This window comes from Elaeis guineensis, chromosome 5 (genome assembly GCF_000442705.2).
Source record: "Elaeis guineensis isolate ETL-2024a chromosome 5, EG11, whole genome shotgun sequence".
Classification (NCBI taxonomy): Eukaryota; Viridiplantae; Streptophyta; class Magnoliopsida; order Arecales; family Arecaceae; genus Elaeis; species Elaeis guineensis.
Window position 1 is genome coordinate 25791898 of NC_025997.2, and position 17947 is coordinate 25809844.

The following is a 17947-nucleotide window of genomic DNA, read 5'->3' on the forward strand; positions in this document are numbered from 1 at the left end:
GATCGGAGGTCGAAAGAATTTCGATCGGAGGTCAGTGTCGGTCGTTGGCTTCATTCCTGCTAATGATGGGATGTCGACCCGGAGGTCGAAAAAATTTTCGAAACTAGGGGTCAACCAGGGATTGATCCAGTGGTCGGTGAGCGTTCGAGTAGGTGTGGTCATTTCGCCTTAGCTTTCTTTGACAGATCCGATAGTTCCTGTCCTCGTCGTCTGAAATTTCTGAGGGTGAGTCCCAAGATCCATGGCTGAGGTTGCACGACCCCACAACAAGAGGTAATAATATGAATGATCGCAAGCACAACACTATATTTAGTAATGACAAGTAATAAGAAAAGACAAGTTGGCTTTTGCATTAGTTAATATTCATGTGAAATAAAAGATATTTTGCTTTCATATTATCGTATTCAGGATGACACTTTCTTCTTCTAGATGATTTCTACTTATCGCTTGTCTTTGATGAAGATAGAAACCTCTAAGAGAAAAAAGTAGATATGTTTAGCTACCACACCTTAATGCATAAATCAGTGAAGTGGCCAAAGATCTACAAACATAACTCCAGTACCTACGTGAATCATGTAAATTCAACATAAGAGGCTATTAATAGATAAAAGCGAAAGCATCTTGGACTGTGTTCTATAAATAACCTGTAATACAAAGAATAATCCCTCTAAGAAATCCAGCAATCTTTTCATGTCCTTCTGAAGAACTTAATGATATAGTGTGGAGAAAGAGTATGACAAATTATGGGGTTCAAGCAACAATATTGAACAGACCAACCACACCAATAAACAAGAGCCAATTAATGATGACAACAAGTGCAAACAGAAAGTCTACACTCTGAGTGCCTCTATGCTGTAAAGCGAAGAGGCCAACCAGCATAATGCATGCAACCATAATCACCTCAGCTGTGCATTAGATAATATAGCAATCTAGAAATTAAGCAAGATAATCATGACAATTATCAAGAAAAAGTTTTCAAAATCTAGATGGTAAGCAGATTGGTGAGTGATATTTTACATTTTGTTATTTAAGCAGCTATATAGATGTCATGACAAACAAGCATTTTCTGATGCAGAAAACTTAGAATTTCTTCTGTACAAAGTCAAATTAGAGTATTTTCTCTGTAATGGTATAAAGACATAAAGGTTGTTATTAAGCATGTGTTATTAAAAATGCTAATTAAATAATAGAACATCATGCTTGCACCCCACCACAATTGACATATTTGCTTGAAAAAATAATTTTTATTTATCTTAGAAATAATGATAACTCTTGCTAAATAGGAAACTACATAGAATTACAAAGTTTTGATGGATGATTAGATCCAAGAACAAGAGGAAAATTAGCACCAAGAAGGCAAGAATAGTGGAAGCAAGTATATGTAAGATGGTAGATTCATCACAATAACCAACAGATTTGCATGTAGAAAAAGAAGAAAAGATAGCAAAGACCAAAAACAACAGGAGACAAAAGGTCTTGTTTGATTTGTTTGGGGTGGCAATAGACCAGGTCGGCCAAGCTTAGATCAGATCAAATTCATGTCAACTCTAAACAGCTTAAACCTAGGTACAATGGACTAATTTACAATTGGGTTAAAAAGAACAAACCCATGTCCAACTTATTTACTAATGATGGCAATCGAGAAGGATATAGGTCAAGTCAAATATGGATCGGATAAAAAATCTGTCAACTCGAACCGAACTATTTATTAAACAGATCAAAAATCCGAATCTGATGTTGTCTTTTCATTAAATAGGTAATCTGACTAGACCTGCATAACCTATTTAAAAATATGTTGAATCTGGATAAATGAGTTGAGCAAATTTTAAATGGGCCGAGCAAGTCCGAAACGGGTGAAATGGGTCTAAGTCATAACCAACCTTATTATTTTTATTTTTTGATGGAAATGGGAGGTGAAACCATCCTAATTTTATTCAGGGAAGAGTTTACAAAAAGCTGATGATGGATTTGGTTGGCCTAGGTCAACCAACAATAAGATATGGAAGGCTTTCTTAAGGAGAATTATGCAGTCATTACAGAGAATGATAGTAGAGTTTAAAAAAATATTACATTAGCTATTTAATAAATTTTTTCGATTCTTATTTTTGATTTATCCTCTATGGTTGACGTTCGGCCTTGAATTATTTGATAGATTCTCTGAAACATGATAATCATTGTGAGTACTTCGAATTGCAATAGTCTTCTATTTCTTTCCTTCCAAATTAACCAGTGGGTGATAGAAGCAATGACATCCCAGTCTTTCTTAATAATTTTCGAAGGTAGTTCTTCTCGCCAACTATTCCATAGGTCTTTTGTTGATGAGAGTGTATCTGTGATATGAAGTTTGGAGGTGATTGTCTGCCAAATGAATGAAGCATAAGAACAAAAAATAAATAGGTGATTTATTGATTCAAGAGCAGCACAACATATTGGGCAGTCAAACATTTGCCAAACTTTTCTCCGCTAGAGATTTTCAGTAGTAACGATTCTATTATGAAATAGGAGCCAAGTGAAGATCTTCGTTTTCTCTGGAATGGGGACATGCCAGAATTTTTTGGCGAATGCTAGCCAAATACCTCTATTGCAAAGAAAATGGTAGCAATCTCTAATGAAGAAATACCCATTAACAGTCTATTTCCATTTTGCTTTATCTGGATCCTCTGTAAGGATTATATTTTCAGTGCAGCATCTAAAATCTTGAAGAGCGTCTTCCAAGATCATGATAGTCTCAACTCTAAAAATACTGTTGACATCTGACAGACTTTTGAATTGTTGCACTGAAAGATTTGGAAGAGATGTCAGATGAAATAAAACTGGATAATTGTGTTTGAGAGGCCTATCTTCACAATCCATTGATCGTGCTAGAGAGAGACTTCCTTCCCACTTTCAAGCTCAAACTGAACATTCTAGTGGAAGAGCTCACGCACTTTCACCATACTTTTTTAGATTACTGATGCAAATTTTAGATGCTTTCCTTTCATCCAGTTTGGAATCTCATTATGTTAGTAAGCTTTTTATTAGAATCCTCCACACCCTTTTTCGATCCTTATAGAAACTCCACCAGCATTTCTGAAGCAGGCATTTGTTTAGGAGATTTAAATTAATAACTTCTAATCCTCCCACTATTTTTGGTATACAAACCCGTTTCCAGTTAACTAAATAGTGAATTTTTTTGTATTGTTTGTCCCCCTTCCACAAAAAACTCCGATGTCTCTTGTCAATTCTGTCCAAAATTTGTTGAGATATCAATAGTGAGGACATCCAATAGATTTGTATCAAACTGAGCATCGAGTTTATAAGTGTTAGACAGCCACCGAGTGAGCTAGAGGACCTTATCTTTCCAGCCTAACAACTTCCTCTCTTTCTTCTCCACTAGAAATCTCCAATCATTCGCTATTAGTTTGTGGTGGTGTAGTGGGAATCCCAAGTAAGTTGTTCCCAACTTTGATAGGATGCAACCAATAATTTATGCTAGAATTTTGCTCTCACTCTCTGAAATTCTAAAAAGTAAAAAGATTGCTTTTTTGATAGTTGTTCTTTAGGCCCGAAGCCAGCTCAAATGCATAGACAATGAACTTTAGAATAGAGGTATGGTGTCTACTTGCGTTACTCATCAAAAGAGTACTGTCTGCATATTGAATGCTCAAGATTTTTCTAGCCATTGAATCTGGGTGCCCAATTTTTAAGATTAGTTGGTTTGAAGCAGCCATTTTGATTATGAGAGTAAGTGCATCTACAACTAACACAAAAAGCATTGGGGAGATAGGGTCACCCTGTTATAATCCCTGCCTATTTTGGATCCAATTTAAAGGTTTTCTATTTATAAGGAGGGCCATCTTGCTAGTAATCAGAATATTCTGAATCCAGAGCCTCCATTTTGAGCCAAAGCCTCTAGATTCTATTATGGTGAGGAGGAAGGACCAGTGACCTTGTCAGATGCTTTTTCAAAGTCGATTTTGAAGACAAGTACCTTCTACTTTGATTCAAGTCAATAGAAGATGGTCTCCATTTCAATTAGATAGCAATCTATGATTTGTCTTCCTTTAATGAAGGTTGATTGCGAATCATCTACAAGTCGGTTCAAAAATCTAGATAGTTTGATTGCTAGAGTTTTTGACAAAATTTTCAGTATTCCATGTAATAAATTTATGGGTCTGAAGTCACATACTTGCTTTCTTTCTATTTTTTTTGGGACCAATGCAACGTAGGAGTAATTTAGTCTATTAAGATCTATTTTTTCAGAGTGCAAAATTTGATCACAAACATGTTGAACTTATACAAATGTTAAATATTATATATTTTTAGTGAAGCAAGTGGTTCTAGTAATATATAGCAAGTATAAATAATTGTTGAAGTTCTTTAAAGAACACTTGATTAAAAGTCGGCACTAAGAACTTCAAGATAAAAATCTTGGTTGTGAGGTGGGGGTTTGTTTGTACCAGTGTATCTTCATGAACATTAGGATGTATATATATAGATGCTGAACTGCAAATCTATTACTTTTTATTAGTCGTAGCGATGATTGTTCTTCTGCTTTGGTGACTCATGCTAGAGTAGCTCATGATAGCATTCTGCTGTGGTCGATAATATGGTTGTCTACTCTTGCAGTTCCACATTTCGAAAAAACATTGCATGATCAAGTGCAGCTTGCTAATGTGTAGTTGGATACATTTACAATTAAAAGAGACACCTTTCTATTTATCTATTGCTTGTGATATTCTTGACAAGTTGAGGAGAGAACTGATTGGAGAATCTACTGAAAGTTATTCATCTGAAGATGCTGGAAATGCTGAATATGAAGGTCCTCCAAAAAAAATAAGGGGGATGGGGGTGGGGATCAGGAGCATCCTATATTTGGACAAGCAAAGAGGTTTGTCCATATCAAAGCCTTCATCATTTGAAAGAGTTGCTAATTAATGATCTATTTTTTTTTTTAAATTTCCTTGGTGACCATCTGAATCTATATAATATAAGTAAAATAATCAATAGCTTTCAGGGATGAAATTTTATGTTGACATGTCATATTATAGGGTAATCTCCTAACGTACCACGTGTCCCTAACAAATTCTGCATTTTTGGGCTTTGCTTGCTTAAGCCTCCCACTTGATTGAGACTCTTGAGGATGGAAAAATAGTGAAAAAATTCAGACTCCTGAGGATGGAAAAATAGTGGAAAAACCTGAGGATTGAGACTCCATGGAGGAATTTTTTACAATCCTCCGTCGGATGCGCGATGTCTTGCGGTGTTTGGCCATCAACAGCGATGGCGGCGGGATCGGCCAACCTAGGGAGGTGGCAGATGCATGCGCGGAGCCGGAAGGTCCTCCGTGGGTCAATATCGCCCGACGCCGGCAACGATAATGATGGGAAGGGTCTCTTGGAGGTGGAAGAGGAGCCGGTGGTGGTGGAGAAGGTGGCTCGGTTCCCGCCTTCCCCTCCCTTCACCCAATCAACCTACACACCTGCTCCCGCAACTTCTTCCCCTTTGCTCTGCCTCGCTTCTCCTCGACCATCAGCCACGGCAGGAGGGGCCAATCGACTCGGCCGCCGCCATCGTGGAGCCAGCCCTGAGGCATGCGAACGTGCTCTTCTTCAAGTTGGGCTACGACATCTAGGTCGTAGTAGACGAGAGCAAGCTGCAGGAGGCTCTTGTGTGGCAGTTCCGACGAAAGGTGGTCAAGGTTGGTGTGATCTGAGAGTGCAGACGGCTAGGAGGAGAGGAAGCGGAAGGCTCGTGAAGCCAGACGAAGGAATCGGAGGAGGTGATGCGTGCATTTCCCCCGAAGTTCCCTTTTTCTGTGGTATTATTTGTGTTTTGTAATAAAAAGAATCAATTGTTGGAAATAAAATAGAGAATAAGTAGGCCAGTGTATTCTCTCGATTATAGATTTATATCTTTCGATTAAATGTCTTGAAACCGGAGTTTGAAAAAAAAAAAAGGATCCAACATTAATGTTGGTTTCTCAAGCTTTCCTTTGAATCATGAAGGAATGTGTTGGTCACATGATGGTGAGTTTGTCTGTACTTCCATCCATGCTTGTCGGTTGCCATGGGGGCTGCTGACTAAGATCTTGATTCTTCGGAGAATAGATATATGTTCAAAACTTATTGTTGAAAGCGAATCTACCACCGTCAACCGTCATCTACGGCTGCCCAAGCTCTTGAAATATCCGAAGAGGAGGTTTGTAGGCTGGATTTTCGCTCCATTTACATCAGGACCATTCGGAGGGATAGAGGGGTATCCCAAGCTTGCTTGGAATAATGGTCCTCACAACTTTGAAATATCTTTCTAATTTATAATAATTTTTTAAGATTTTCTTTTTCCTCTTCAAAATTTCAATTTCTATGCCTTTCTTTATGATTCTCAAACAAACAATTTTTACTTTTTCTAAATTTTTTGGTCGTTGATCTGTAGGTGGTTGTTGTTATAATTAGAGAATTTGTATTTATATTTTTTTCTTTTTGTAGTTTTATTTTTCTTTAATGGTGTCTCTAGGTACTTTGGAATAAATTCTCTCTTTTCCTACCGAGTGATGGGGATTTCGACGAGCTTAGAGATGCCAGGGTATCATTTCTGTCCTCTTATGTGGACCTAACTTTGTGTTTTAATCTTTATCCTCCTTATACAGATATGAGGATGATTTGAGGGTCTGGTGTTAGGCTGATTTGTTTCATAAGTGAAGTTTCTTCTTTTATGCTTGGGTCTGATATTATCTGGTATAGAACAGAAACTATTTAATCTGAGTCGATCAAATGATTAAGATTATGTTTGAATATTTTAATTTCGCTTATATGGCCATGCGGTAGGAAATGTAATGAAACCAACCAAAATGGGCTATCATGTATAAAACCCATGGTGTCTTTTGCAAGTATAGTTTATATATTAGATTAGGAAGAAAGTAAATAATACTAATGAGTCACTTTGTCTGTAGTGGTTAAGCTCTTTTAGGGAAGGGAACATTAATCATGCTTTTCGATTTGGTTTACATGGGAGGGGGAACCAAGGGGTGGTTCCTTACTTTTCTTATTTCCACTAAAAAAATGAATGGAACAACAGCCACCTAGATGACTCAGTGGTTCCAGGAAAAAAGAGAAGAAGAAGAGGCCGTGAAGAAAACAAGGGACGTTTGGGGAGGAAAGCGAGAAAGAAAGAAGATATATAGCCATCTAAAGGAGATCACCGAGACTGCCTATCTTGACCTTTCTCCACATGAATGATCTTTCATTGCAAGAATGTATTCTACAGATCTATTTTATAGCATTCTTGATTTTTGAATTTACTAACATTCATGATATAAGAAAATATCATTATTATTAATATCAATTAAACCCCCACAATACGGGGGTTGAATGCTAGCTTTTATGTATGTGCAAGTCACTTATATGGTTAGTGTTCAGGCCAAGAATTTCCTAGCTACTATACGTAAGTCAATCGTGCCTTACCCCAATATTTTGCAATACTCTTTGGTAATGCATGATAACCCACCATTATAATTCAAATTACTTTGGCAATCCGCTGCTGTGTGGCACGCATCGCACAGCAGAGGATCCGCGTGCTTCACCCGGTGACAGCCAAGGAATATATATTACCGTTGGTCTTAGGTTCTGTTTTATAACACACGAGTTCTGACCGCGCTGGGTAAGCATCGTTGGCTAGCTTCTTGGTTTACCCATAGCATCCCGGAGCGGTGATCGATCGTGTATCTCTGACGACTGTGATAGCTCTCGGAGGAGAAACGCCAAGAAGAGAAGGCTAAGGGAAGAGGAAGAAGAAGCAGAATACTGAAGAAGAGACGATGGACGGAGAGGTGGATGGAATGAGGTTTTTTCCAACGGATGTGGAAGTCATCCGCTACCTCCGGAAGCGCGCGGAGGGCTCTCGACTCCCACCTAAGCTGATACATGAGTGCGATGTTTATGCTCAAGAACCGTGGGACCTCCCAAGTACGTGATCCAACCTCTTTTCTCTCTTCTTTTTCCTTCTTCCGGTTTCCTCTAGTACGTATCAGCAGCAAGAACGATCGAGTTCTTGATCGATACATTGCTTTGCCTCAAACCCTTGATCCTTCTTCTTTAATTTCTACACGTCCTTCTCCTTCTTTTGGTCCAAATTGCATGATCCCTCTTCTTTCTTTCTTCATCTGGTTTGTTCCTGTTCCTGTTTTCCTTTTTTAGCTAATATCACCAGCAAGAAACGAGTTCTTGATCATATGCATAAAACCCTAATTAACACCCTGGATCCTTCTTCTTTCCCCCCCACTCGTCTCCTTCTTTTTGTCCAAATTACATGCAAGATCCTCCTCTTTCCTCCCTTCTTTTTTCTTATCTTCAGGTTTCCCTCCTCATGTTCTTGTTTTTATTTTCCTTTCTTAGTATCATCACTAGCAAGAACGAGTTCTTGAACCCCAACTAAAACTCTAGATCATGCATCCTTGTAATTTATTCCCGCATTCTTCTCTGTCCTCTTGTCCGAATTACAAGTGAACCGATGGTTCCCTTTGTCTCATTGTCTCTTGCTTCCAACCATGCATCGTGGAGTTACCTTCTTAATTATAGCATGTCTTCCGTTCCTGTTTTTTTCGTCAGTTCTTTTGTCTTTCCGTTACAATCTAGTGTCGTAAATCTTGTCTCCCTGTTTCTAATTATTTTGTCCCTCCATCTACAGGGGATTTCAAGCGCGGAATAGGGGAGGAGGTGTACTACTTCACCCCCAGGCACAAAGCAAGTGCAAATGGCAGTGGGTGCAGGGCCAACCGCAACGCAGGGCAGGGCTTCTGGCATGGCAATGGTCGGGACCAGCTCATCTTTGACGAATCCTTGGAGCTGATCGGGCACAAGACTTCCCTTGTCTTCAAGTTCAGAGACAGCAAGAGGAAGAGACTGCACCCCAACTGGATCATGCACGAGTACCTCCTCCACTCACCTGATGGCAAGGTATGCAATTTTTCTATTTTTTTTTGTTTCCCTTTCTTTCATTGTCTTTTTCTGAATCTAATATCATTATAGTCTTACGTCATGGCTTCTGGCTAACTAGATTGTTTAATACATCTGATTATGATCTGTTACTCCAACAGCTTTAAAGTTGATTATCTTTTTCCTTTCAAACCTTGGTACGTAGAATCTTCGACCGCTAATTGACGTGACCATCGCTCTCCAATTTGCAGTTTCAAGAGATGGCTCTATGCAGAATTCATCCGAAGGAGGAGAACAAAGAAGTTAAGAATGATTATCCAGCCGCACATGACTGCAAAAGAAGATGGATACATGCTGCAAGGTCGACGCTCTTCAATCAGGCTTATGAGGTCAGAGATGGTAACAGTGGTGAAGATGTTGCGATGGTGACTGTCACCGGGACTGAGCAGGAGATTGCATCTCAGTTGGTTCCGCTGCTAGGACGTGTAGATGACCGCTCCACTGGCACCACCATCTCTTCCACTTCTGGCGATGGTTGCTTCATCGATTCTGAACCCCTGAAGTGGGCTGACCGCATGATCTCAACACCACCATCTTCTCAAGCATCAGTTCCTTCAAGCAACCAACCTATCGACGTGCTTATGTCAGCAGAAAGTGGAAACCTTAGTGAGGCCGAGATCTTGGAGTGGACTGATAGCTTGTTAGCAGCTGATGATGGCATGGTGGCACAGCCAACTTCTTTTGCAACCGAAGGTGGTAGCAGTGGTGAAAATGTTGCGACGGTGACCGCTACCTGCACCGGGCAGGAGATTGCAGCTCAGTTGGTGCCACCGCCAGGACGTATAGATGACCGCTCCACCAACACCACCATCTCTTCCACTTCTGGTGATGGTTGGTTCATCGATTCTGACACCTTGAAGTGGGCTGACAGCTTGATCCCAACACCACCATCTTCTCCAATATCACTTCCTTCTAGCAGCCAACCTATCGAGGAGCTCATGCCATCAGACAGGGGAACCCCTAGTGTGGCTGATGTCTTGGTGTGGATTGAGAGCTCGTTAGCTGCTGACGATGGCATGGAGGTGCAGCCACCTTGATCTTCAATCGGCCACCCCACCAGCGCCAACGTCTCAGAGTGGGCAGCTATCTTGGAAGCTGGAGAAAATGCCTTTGCACTTGGACTTATATAGTTGTTCCATTTTACCTCTCTGGTGCTTAGGTACGCATTGTATCGACTTGAAAAGTGTATTTAAATATTTTTAAGGCTTATTTTTGTACCACCCATGTACTTTTGAAGATATTGCATTGTGTTGATATTGATGACAAGTGTATTTAAACTTTTTTGGCAAATTAATGAGATAAATGGTTCTGAGTTTTTTTCTTCATAATTTGGTGGGAGTGTTTTTTTTTCTTTTTTTTGATGAAGTGTGAGGTCATACCACCCTTATATTGATTGCTGTAGAATATGTACAGAGTGGGGGGGATGTGATGGATCAAGCGGAGAAAGCTTGATCCCATGCCCGACATTGAAGTTAAGGGGTTACAGGTTGCAGGTTTTACTGGTTTTCAGACGATGAGTTTATGGGTTTGCTGATACCGGCTTTCGGACCATGAGTTTCGGGTATTCAACATTTACAGGCATTCAGACCAATGGTGTTCATGTTTTGCGGTTCTTCTTTTTGAAGACGTAAACAGAGTTTGAATGGCCAGAAAGCATTCTGGGTGAGAGTGTAATTTTAGTCAAACCATGCATATATCGATGCAGCTGATTAAATACCATAAATCAGGAATTAAATCGTATATTCTGTATTTTTATGACTTTCTAAAATTTAATTTAGCAAGCGTGGTTGATATTTCTCTTGTTTTTATTGAGAATTGACAATTCCACGAATACAGTTATACCACGTTGCCACTAAGTATATTTTACGTCCTCACGTAATGCTTCCAAACCAACCCAACCTGAACTTTGTATAGGCTCCTTGCATTGACAACCTTGCATCAAGACCAACATTCACCCCATGACATTTTGGGATACGTTCCAGTAAAAATAGTGCAAACAGGATTGGCAAAAGGATGTTAAGCCTGTAATTATGCGGGCATAAATGACAAAAGAAAACCTGCACTGTTGCAACAAAATGGTTGGATTTTTGTTCTTATTGATCAGAACAATTATCATGGAAAGTTGAGCACTAAAAAAAATAGCGCATCAGAAACCGTTTCATGCAAGAGATCAAATTAGACACAAATCGGCAAGGTTAAAAATGCTCCAACAACCTCTAGATTGAGTAATTAGTCTATGCTAGCTCCATAAATCAAGCTGGACTAGATGCTCTTTGTCATTATCAGATTGTCTTCGGCTCGAAAAGGATTATTAATGGTGTCCGAACAGAAGAGATGATTCATACCCAAAGTTTTAGTTTTTGGCCAAAATAGTATAGAAGAAAAAGCTCCTCCTCAATCTTAAATACTCATGTCTTGCATGAAAAGAAAGGTTTTGTATATACAAACTTGAGATATTTATATTAAATCTTTTTGATTTTTGGCTTGCCTTATCTTTAGTGGATGTCAATCAGATAGATCATGAAAGCACGTAGGACATAAATTGACATGATATTTATCATTTTCTAGTTGACAGCAATGCTCCGTGTCAAGCATGATAAGCATTTTCCTTGTCAGAACTCAAAGTCTCGACAATACAAACTCAAAATTAATTTCACATCTTCCCTCCTTGAGCAGTCAGCTATCTCCTGTTTGAACTGCAACGACCTGAGCATCGTTAAGATTAATAATTATTCTAGTTGACACATGAGTAGATTAACAACCGAAAACATGACCTTAAATCTAAAAGCACTCTTAGCAATCACATTGCAAGAAAAGTCACATACACCCACGCTTTTTAGTCACATAAAGTACATACGTGAGTAAAAGATCAAATTTTGAAAAAAAGATTGTATATACCCACGTTTGTCAAACATGAAAATGCTATAATTAATTTTTAACTTATGTTTCAATGATTTAACATGAGTAAATCAAATCTGCTAGTGGGTAAATATGGACAAGTTAAATCTCCTAAAAAATATATTAAATATTGATGAAAAGTGAATAGCATTAAGAGAGGAGTGCCAAAATTTTTTTTTTAAAAAAAAAGCACCACCCCATCTCCCTTGATTAGCCCCACCAACAGGAACCCCGACCCCTAAATAAAATCCCTCTACAAGCTCTCACTTGTCTCCGCTCTTCGCTCCCATCCACCCATACCCATCCTCCATCGCTACCGCCTCCTCGCTTGAACTGAAGCTCGATTGCCAGTGACCCACCGCATGAGGGCGGAGCTAAGTGAGAATCCAGTTATTCTCGTGTATGTGCATCTGACCATGGATCCACCTTGATGTGTGGACAACCTTGACACGTGGAAACCAACCCAAAGAATGACACTATTTGACAATTGAAAATGTTGCTGAGATAATGGCTTGGCCAGCAACTATAGCAAAAATAGTAGCTAGTAGCACAAAAACAGGCCAAAACACAGGTTCTACAAGAAAAACGAAAACACCATATGAACATATTATGCCTGACCAAGTGCATGTTGCATGATCTGATGGTATTGAGGCTTACCCAGAATGGATTCATAGAAGCTTGCAGATATATCAAAAAAAAATTTAGAAAGAAATGCCACCTGCCCAATATACCGCAACACCAGAAAAGGATAAATTACAGCAACAAAAGTGACTTGCACATAACAAGAATGTCATTTACTTCCACAGCATAAATCACATGGATCAGGTAAGTGTGCATGCAATAATTATAGCTGAAATACAAATAGATAACATTGGATGCATGACCTTCATTCTGAAAAAAAAAAAACAGTGCCACGCTCCCCAGCAAAACAAAATCTATGTGCTCCTTTGAAAAAATTTTCATCGCAAAAAATTATTTTTGCAACAAAAATAATTCGTTGCTATTAATTTAATAAAAAAATTATTTAGAAAAAAATTAAATAATATTTTGATGAAAAAAATTCATCGTAAATAACTTAATGATTTACGATGAATATTTTTTCATCACTATTAATTATATATTTATTGATAAATTAAATTATGTTAGTAAAATATTTTTAGCGATGAATATTTCATCAAAAATAATTTCATCGCTAATAATTTACTCATATTTTTTTTTAAAAAAATTATGAATATATATTTTAAATTTATATGTATAATATTTTTTATAAATTAAAAAAAATTAAAAAAAATTTACATAATAAACTGACAAATTTATTTTATTATTTTATTATATTAAATTAAAATTTAAAAAATTTAAAATAAAAAAAGTACATCAGTAAGCCATCAAATATCGGCATCTGGAGAACGAGCTGGGGATGGAGAGCGCTCAACGGAGCTCAGACCGATGATGAAGCTTAGATCGGCCTGCTGCTTCTTCATCAGCTATATCATCTGATCCATCTGTGCCATCTGCTCTATCATCTAGATCTGAAAGTATTTATAGTCATCGACGCATGCAGCCAACTCTTGAGCTCACTATCGATCCTCGATAGTCTGCTGTCGATCCTTGGCAGCCTGTCTCTGTACCTCCGTCAGCCAAGCCTCACACACAGAATGGATGTCCGTCCTAGATGTGCATGAGGATGAGGGAGCAGTGATCCCATACCCTAGACCCCTAATATAACAGGGTCTTGTACCGAGCACCCGATCACAGATCTCATCATCTGTGGATGCGGTCGAGCCCTAGGGGTAGGCTGGGATCTAATCTCTGTCATACGATCCTGAAAATTAAAATTATAATTATTTTAATTTTATTATAAAAATTAGATTACGAATGAAAAATAATTGAAAAGACTTATAAAGAGCTTCTGGCTCTCCGTTGTCCACTCCCCCGATCGTCGCTGGTGGGTCCGTTGGTAGATATCGATCCTACTAAGAAGCTCACCACTCTCAGCATCTCTTTGCAATTTAAGAATTAATTAAAAAAAATTAAATAACTAGAGAATTATATGCTAATTAGAAATTAAAAATTACCTACCATATATCCATATGACGAACAAACGATCTCGAACCCCCACAATGCGGCATGGTCTGTCTCGCCCAGTTCATCACATTCTGGGCACATCGTCTCTGTAAAATTATCAGTAAAATTAGTAGATAAAAAATTTAATTTAAAAATAAATGATTAAGTCATTAAACTATAAAAAGAAAAGTTTAGATGTGTAACCTGATATGCCGGATCCTGGTACTGCCGACATATAGTAGTCCAATCATTTATGGTGATGATGTCATAGAGCTACTACCACGCTGCCTCCTCTCCATGATCCTGCACCACCTGATACCAATGCTGATGCATGTGATGGCGATAGTCCTTGAAACGCAATGATAGCTGAATATCGATGGCTCGCCTCACACAATTCTCCTCAAAATCAGCGATATCAAATACACCCTGCCAATAACAAATATTAGAAGAATACTATGCAAATTAAATATTCAAGTATAATTTATTTTATCTGTAAGTGGGTGTAAAAAACTTCTCTTTGAGTTGGTAGAACGTGACGCCAATCGAAGAGCATCATGGGGGCATAACTACGGCATATGATGCCCAGCTCAATCTGCCATGGATCACACCATCCCCTAATGGGTCTGGTGTAGCCGATCGGTATCTCAATCCGGAGATGCTGTCCTGGGTGCTCGTGTCTCCAATGCTCCAGAGCAAGGTTCTTCGATGGACCTTACCCTCGCCTCACCACCGATGAGGACTTACCTGAAACAACAATAAATAAATCATTAGTATGATCCAAATAAAAGAATCAAATTTTATTATATATAAAGTGTAATAGTTAATACCACGGAACCCACCTCACTGGGACATGTCCGTGCAGGACCCTCCGACAGTGAAGCTGGTGCGGCAATGGAGATCGATGGAGGTGCCTCAACCTTTGAGGCATCTGTAGGGAGCTGTGAACGCAAACGTCATCGTCTGTCTTCTGGTGTCATATCTGCAAAAATTGAGATATAAATAAATATAATATTAAATAATAATAGTAAAAATTAAATAATATTCTAATAAATATATTTATTTCATACCCTATCCACCATATACCTAGAGAATAATGGACAGATAACTACGGAATACCACATAATGAAATGAAATATCAACTATTAACAACAATAATATTATTACTTATCCAAAAAATCTGAATACGGGACATCCAAGTTTCGATCTCGATGAAGTTCGAAACTTGAATGGAAATCTACAGCTCAATGTAATTTAAGTATCATCTTTGAACGTATATTCGAAGATAGATTTCTATTTATCGAAAAAGAATAACTTCGTATTGAAATTTCTTCATTAAAAATTTCAATAAAATTTTCTCTAAAATAAAAATATTTTTTTTATTTATAATTTCAACAGCATACAAAATAGCACATAAAATAATTTAATTATAACAAATAACAGCAATGTGCATTGTGTTAGTGAAAAAATAATTAGTCAAATAATTAAATAATTTTAGCAGTAACACTAAAAAATAATATGCAACAATTATAATAATTTTAGCCCGGCACGACCAGGCCAAACCTGGAATCGACCCGACTCAACCCGACCTGCCCCGACCTGACCAATCCCGACCCCACCCAACCTGCCGGACTGCCCCATCCCCATCCCGGACCCATCCCTAAAGGCCCCGACCCGACCCGAAACCGACCCGATTCAGACCCGACCTAGAACCGACCCAACCTGTACCCGACCCAAAATCGACTCAACCTGTACCCGACCCGACCCGACTCAGCCCGCCCTGCATTGATCCGACCTGACCCAGCCCCAACCTAACCCGAACTAGACCCAACTCGGCTCCACCCAACCAGCCCCAGCCCAACTTGACCTTGCCCAACCTGCCCCGCCCCGCCCCGGCCCCTGCCCGACCCGGCTCGGCTCCACCCGACCCACACCAGCTCGATCGAACCTGGCCCGACCGGCCCCATCCAGGCCTGACCCACCCCAACCCAAGCCCGACCCATCCGAACCCATGCGTGCCCTGCCTGTAGGCCCCGCGACTCGTAAGCCACGCGTGCCCAGCTCATCGTACCTGGCACAGTTGCGCCCCGGCTCATCGTTGCCAGCTTTAGCTCTGGCTCATCGGCCCCTCCCTGGCCCACTATCGCCGGCCCAGCCTTGGCATAGCCGTGACCCGACCCCATCCCGGCTTGTCGACTCTGGCTCCGGCTCGGTGGCCCCGGCCCGCCGTTGTCGACCCCGAAATGCACCGGCACGTAGGCCCTACATGGCTGCGGCCCGCAGGCCGCACGTGGTCGCGGCCCACCATCTCGACCCAGGCGCGCTGTCCTTGGCACACCGGTCGCAGCACACCGGCCCCGGCACGTTCCCCGTCCTCATCTGCGGGCCGCAGCCCGCACGTGGTCGCGGCCCGCTGTCCCGACCCAGACACACTGTCCTCGGCACGCCAGCCCTGGCATGTTCCCCATCCTCATCCCCGGTCTGAACCCACCCCAAAAAAAAAAAGAAGAGTCGACGTCGTCGGCTCCAGCTCTGGTTCGCCGGCCCTGGCCTCGACCCATTACCGACCCCACGTGGTCGTCCCCAGCCCACCATCATCGTCGCCATCGTGGCCCACAGGCCCCACGTGGCCACGGCCTGCCATCTCGACCTAGGCGCACCGTCCCCGGCACATTCCCTATCCCCATCCTCGGCCCAAACCCACTTAAAAAAAAATAGAGATGAAGTCGACTCACCTCGACGGCGGCGGCGGCAGAGGAAATTGGGATGGCGGAGAAAATCGAAGGCACGAGGGACATCGGGGGGAGGAAGCTCGTGGGAGGGGGAGGAAGCCAGACTGCCGGGGGGGACGAAGAAGAAAAATGGGTTTCCGATGTGAGTTGATGGGATGCAGGGTATTAGCGATGCAAATTTTCGTCACTACTAATCAGTTTTCGTCGTCAATAATTCGAACAAAAAATATTTACGATGAAAAATTAATTTTCATTGCTAATAATTTCCACCAAAAAAAAAATCTCGTTGAAAAAATTCAACCCCGAGAAAATATTTTTGATGACGAAAATTTTCTATGTCGTCGCTAATTACATAATTAGCGACAAAATTTTTTTTCATTGCTAATAATTAATAAAAAATAATTTTTTATTTAAAAAAATATTCTCCTGACCAAGTCTTGTTCTCCATATTATTTTATTCCATTCATTTTTCATTCATCTCTTAGCCAGAATAATGCAATAATATATGTATATATGTGTGTGTGTGTATATATATAGCTGATGTAGTAAATATATCAACTTTTCAGAATATTTTAGTAATGAAATGGATGAACTATGGTAAGAACAAAAACTTACAATAATTTTGCCGCTTCTCATTGACAGTCATCTCGATGAAGGATGGGTGATGCAGTGCCAGCATCCACTCCTCAAGGGCCTATACCACCACTTATTATAGAGAACCCGTAACGATTCAACGACCTAATTCGACAGGTCCAAGCATTAACCAATATCGTCCAGCATTTACAGCAAACCACAGAGCAATGACAATGCCCGCAACATGCTCCTCAAACTATGCCCTCTCCGTGTAGCCAGCAAAACTGCTTTCAGAGAATTTTTTTGAGGTGCGCATCATCCTGCCCTGATCGATCGACAATCACCATCCCATCAGGATCCAGGCATGAAGAATAATGCCAACATTCTCCGATCTCCTCCAATGGAGATTCGACCTTGGGCTACTCTCCGTGCCTCACAAAATCTTGTCGGGAGGAGGACCTCGAGCAAAAGGTCTGAAAGATCAAACGTCATCTGGGCAAGATTCAAATGGACAGCCAAAGGAATGATGACATCCTCAGCTTCAATTTTCAACCATCTTTCTCTTGATCCATGCTCCAAGAATTGATTTTGGATTGGTTCAAGATGCCACTGATAGAGCCTTATAAAGATTGAGGATCAGAGATATCTTAATATTCTACATACCTTTCTTGTGCACATATTATTTTATAAAAACTATATAATATTTATTTT